This window comes from Giraffa tippelskirchi, chromosome X (assembly GCF_054371585.1).
Source record: "Giraffa tippelskirchi isolate mGirTip1 chromosome X, T2T-mGirTip1v1.2.pri, whole genome shotgun sequence".
In the NCBI taxonomy this organism is placed as follows: Eukaryota; Metazoa; Chordata; class Mammalia; order Artiodactyla; family Giraffidae; genus Giraffa; species Giraffa tippelskirchi.
In genome coordinates, this window is record NC_137289.1 from 39,866,360 (window position 1) to 39,871,153 (window position 4,794).

The following is a 4,794-nucleotide window of genomic DNA, read 5'->3' on the forward strand; positions in this document are numbered from 1 at the left end:
CATAAGATGTATTTTCGAATAATCTGGGCACCGGACATTCCAGGCCATAAAAGGATTGACTTGAATTTTGCAGAAAGGCAGATCATGCAAATAGTTTCATTTACATAGATTAGGGGAACAATGTCTGAGTATAACATACTGGTTTGCCAAGTAGGTTCTGAGCCTTAGGCGAAAGACAGTGTTTGGGGTAAATGCACAGTACATTAACATAGCTTAAGACAAACATTTCCATAAGAAAAATGCATTGGTTAACTCAAAGTTTGAGAGTAGTTAACTTCAGCTGAAACCAGGTGTCATGGCAACACAGTATTTTAAGAGAAACCTCTCAAATTTGTATAGAGAAGGGAAAAAATATCGCTAGTTTGTTTTTTCCTGCCGCTTAAGAGAGATAAAATGTTTGACACTTGCAGCCTATTTCCTCCATTTGGAGACCCCTGGCCTTCCTGCCTGTTGCCCTCTCTCAAAAACGTGCTCAGTGTTATACATGATTTCAAGTTATGAGTCCTTCATGAAAATATTATTAGAAGACTATTTAAGCAAAATAATCACTGATGGTATAAACAGCAGCAGAAGTTCTGCTGAGCAGTAGATCTATTTAAACCTCAGATTAAAGATAAAACTCCTGAAGAATTTATGGTAATAAAACACAATGGAAATGCTGCAATGGAAATACGGAAATAAGATAACTTTTTAGAGTAGACTGGTGAAACTAAAATAATGAGATACCACTACACACTTATTGGAATGGTCAAATACAAAAATCTGACAAACCAATTACTGGCAAAGATGAGGAACCACAGGAACTCTCATTCCTTGTTAGTGGGATTGCAAAATGGTAGAATCACTTTGGAAGCAATTTCTTACAGAGCTAAACATTGTCATACCACATGATCTATCAATTACACTCCTAGACTGCTCATCAAATGATTTGCTAGTTAATACCCACACAAAAACATGCACATGAATTTTATAACAGCTTAATTCATACTCTCTCTCTCTCACCCACAAATTGGAAGCAACCAAAGTGTCCTTTAGTAGACGACTGGGTAAACAAACTTTGGTACATCAACATAGCAGAATATTATTCAAGAATAAAAAGAAATTAGCTAGCAAATCACAAAAAGAGATGGATGAAATCTGAATGAATGTTATAAAGTAAAATAAGCTAGTCTGGAAAAGGTTATACACTGCATGCTGCCAATTATACGACACTCTGGAAAAGGTCAAACTGTAGAGCAAATAAAAAATATCAGAGGCTTTTTTCTTTTGCTTCAGAATAGTTTTATTAGTTTGGATAAGGTATGTCAACAATCAACAATTCCTCTCCTACTCTGACATACAAATCCACTCAATCGGAGTCTTCGTCGCACCAGAGTTCATACAGTGTAATGTTATTGTGTGCATCTGCAGGAACCTCGACATTGGGAGCATTGAGGTTACTGCAGGTTGCCGTGGCAAGTTTCAGATTCCGCACCCTGGACACAAATTTCACAAGGTCCATCTCCAGCTGGGTTAAGGTGGCAAACATATAGTCTTTGTCTGGGGAAGCATTTTTCTTTTTCTGTCCCGGAGAGCCAAATGAACCGCCCTGACAGGCAGGAGGAGTCTGCACATTACTCTCACCACTCTCTCCCATCAACTTCACTGTCACATACATGAGCACAATGAAGAAAAGCCAGGGAAACATGATCTTAAGCCAGTCTCGGGCATGCTCTGGTTGATTTTGCTGAATTAGACTGTATCCTCCGCAGAGCATCTTCCCCTGGATTTCTTCGGCTCTCTCTCTCAGAGAAGTAAACATTAAGGCGCAGACACAGGTAACACCCGTGGAAAAGCACAGGAACCATTTGATGGACCACATGTGAGCCGAGAGGAAACAGCTCCTGGTGCGCTGGTTTGCCCTGGCACCTGGAGACTGAGGACCAGCCAGGGCTGGGCCCTTGGTGACGTCATAGAGGGCCCCGCCCCCACCAGAACCCATGTGGCCATTGTGATGACTTCAGGGCCGAGGGTAAGAAGGCTTGCAGGGGTCAACTGGGAGTAGGGCTTAAAGGGAAATAGCGAAATTTCCAGAGGGCAATTGAAAAAGAGGTGGGGAGTGACAGAATGCCATTTCCATGCCAATGTATTCTTTCTGAACCTGGTGCTCTACTGGGAGGGTGGGTCCGTTTTCGATTTTCATTATTCCATTTGTTGAATCCAAACACTGGGCTGAGCAGAGCAGCCCCATGGGCATGTACCCCTATGGAGCAGAGGGACAAGTGGGAAAGTAAGATATTAAACCAGAGGCCACAAACTAGGAGCCACTGATGTGTTTTGTGTGGCCAACACTGTTCTTAAAAATGACTGTACTCAGTCGCTGTCGTGTGTGACTCCTTGAGACCCCATGGACAGTAGCCCACCAGCTCCTCAATCCCTGGGATTTCCCAGGCAAGAATACCGGAGTAGGTTGCCATTTCCTTCTCCAGGCATAAAGGATGTTTTAGGGCAGTGAAACTATTCTGTATGATGTTATGGAAGATACATGACACTACATATTTGTCAAAACCAGAAGAACCTTACAGCACAAAAAGTAAAGCAATGCATGCATATTTAAGAAAAACTGACATCAAGAATAGAATGCAGAATTTGACTAAAGAATGGAATTATATTACAAATGTATGAAACCACCTCACTAAGATCCCCTGACTTAAGTAACTTCGGAAATGAATGGAGTTTGCAAGACTGAAAGTAAAATATAAAAGCAGTGTAATCTAGTTTATAGTGTTCTTTCTCGTAGGGGTACAGGTTAACAATCCTGATACTGTTACACATGCATACTTGAATTGAGCAGTGAAATAGATGGCCCATGAGTATACATACATATATTTCTTTGCCTTCTTAGCTGAAAGGGCTTAAGAGAAATGATACTCCCAAAATCTGAAAGAAACAATGATGTAGAAATAAGCACAGATCTTGGTTCCCAATCCTCTTTTCCAATAAAAGGAACCAGGCTTCTTGGAGAAATTACTGATTGTAGGGCTCAGAGAGGAAATGTAGAAGAGGAGTCTGGGGGATCTTACTGTATCAAAAAGGAAGTGCTTTAAAATTTTAAAAAAATAAAAAAGCCCTGAAGTAACGGAGTTATGTCAAAGAAGACAGGAATGAGCTTCCAATGGCCAAAACTGTAACAAGACGAGCAACGTAATAAATTAAGTTAGTCATCTTTTGGGATTATATCCCAAAGTATAAAATGAATATCTATGGGTCCGTACTGATATAAATAAATGATTGAATACATGTGAGACAATAGACAAATTTCCCACGCGAAAGAATTTCAGATAACTGACATAGGTAATTGTGCTCTCAAGGAGGTGGAGCTCCCTATTCCTTAAGAGTGACTTCATTCAAAAAGTCACATAGTGACTTCATTCAAAAAAATACAGCAATATGGCGAGGGGGAAAAAGAGTAACTTGACAGTGGAATAACCTGACAAACACTACTTCAGCCCAGTGGTCAAGGTCAACATTACCAGGGATAAGACATGTAGATCGTATCACATGGTAAAAAGGACACTCAACCTCTGCGGTCTTCTTCCCCCAAAATCCATGAAGTGAAAGTGAAAATGAAAGTTACTCAGTCATGTCTGACTCTTTGCGACCCCATGGACTATACTGTCCATGAAATTCTCTAGGCCAGAATACTGGAGTGGGTAGCCTTTCCCTTCTCCGGGGGATCTTCCCAACCCAGGGATCAAACCCAGGTCTCCCGCAATGCAGTTGGATTCTTTACCAGCTGAACCACAAAGGAAGACACCCCCCCCAAAAAAAAAATTCATAGTTCCAGGTTAATAGGAAAAACATCAGACAAATCCAAGTTGAGGAACATTTTATAAAATACCTGACTAGTACTCCTCAAAACTATCAAGGTCATGAAAAATAAGGGAAGTCTGAGAAATTGTCACATCCAAGAAGAGCCTAAGGAGACATCTACTACATGCAATGTGGGATCCGGGATGGGTTCCTGGGTCAGAAAAAGGACATTGGGTAAAAACTAAGAAAATTTTAATAGGACAAATCTTAGAAATAAAGTAGGCATGCTAGTTTATAACAATATGTGTGATATTTTGGAACTTTCTGATATATGGCAACTATCTTCACTTTTTTTGTTAGTCTAAAATCATTCTAAGGTTTTTTAAAGTTTATTTTTAAAACATAGAGCAATGGAGGCAACATTAACATTATTTGCTGACGACAGGAGACTCCAAAGAAAAGTACTCTATACAGTCAGCCTTTCCTATCCATGGGTTTTGCATGCAGGGATTCACGAAGTGTGGATTAAAAATATTTATTTAAAAAAATCCAGAAATTTCCAAAAATCAAAATTCAAATTTACCACATGCTGGCAACTATTTACATATCATTTACATTGTATTAGGTAGTATAAGTAATCTAGAGATGATTTAAAGTATATGAGAGGATATGGGCAGTTTATATGCAAATCCTAAAATGCTATGCTTCTTATTATAAGAGACTTGAACATCTGTGGATTTGGGTATCTGATCTTTGGCAGTGGTGTCTTAGAACCAATCTCCCAGAGATATTGAGGGACAGCTGTATTTTAAAGGAATTGAGCTAGATGGCTGGATAAAAATAATAATATATAGAACAGTCTTCCTATACACTAACAACCAATTACATTTATAATGGAAGACATCATTTATAATAGCTAGAAACAGATAAATATTAAGAATACATTTAAGGACAAATAAAAAATATGCAACAGCTATTTGAAGAAAATTCTGAAATACTACT

General features: G+C 39.1%; 1 pseudogene; it reads right to left on the reverse strand.

Annotated features, from left to right (window-relative positions):
* Nucleotides 1–1,348: 1,348 nt before the first annotated feature.
* On the reverse strand, nt 1,349–1,801 carry LOC145535612 (protein FAM209 pseudogene; annotated as a pseudogene).
* Between the last annotated feature and the right edge of the window lie 2,993 nt (nt 1,802–4,794).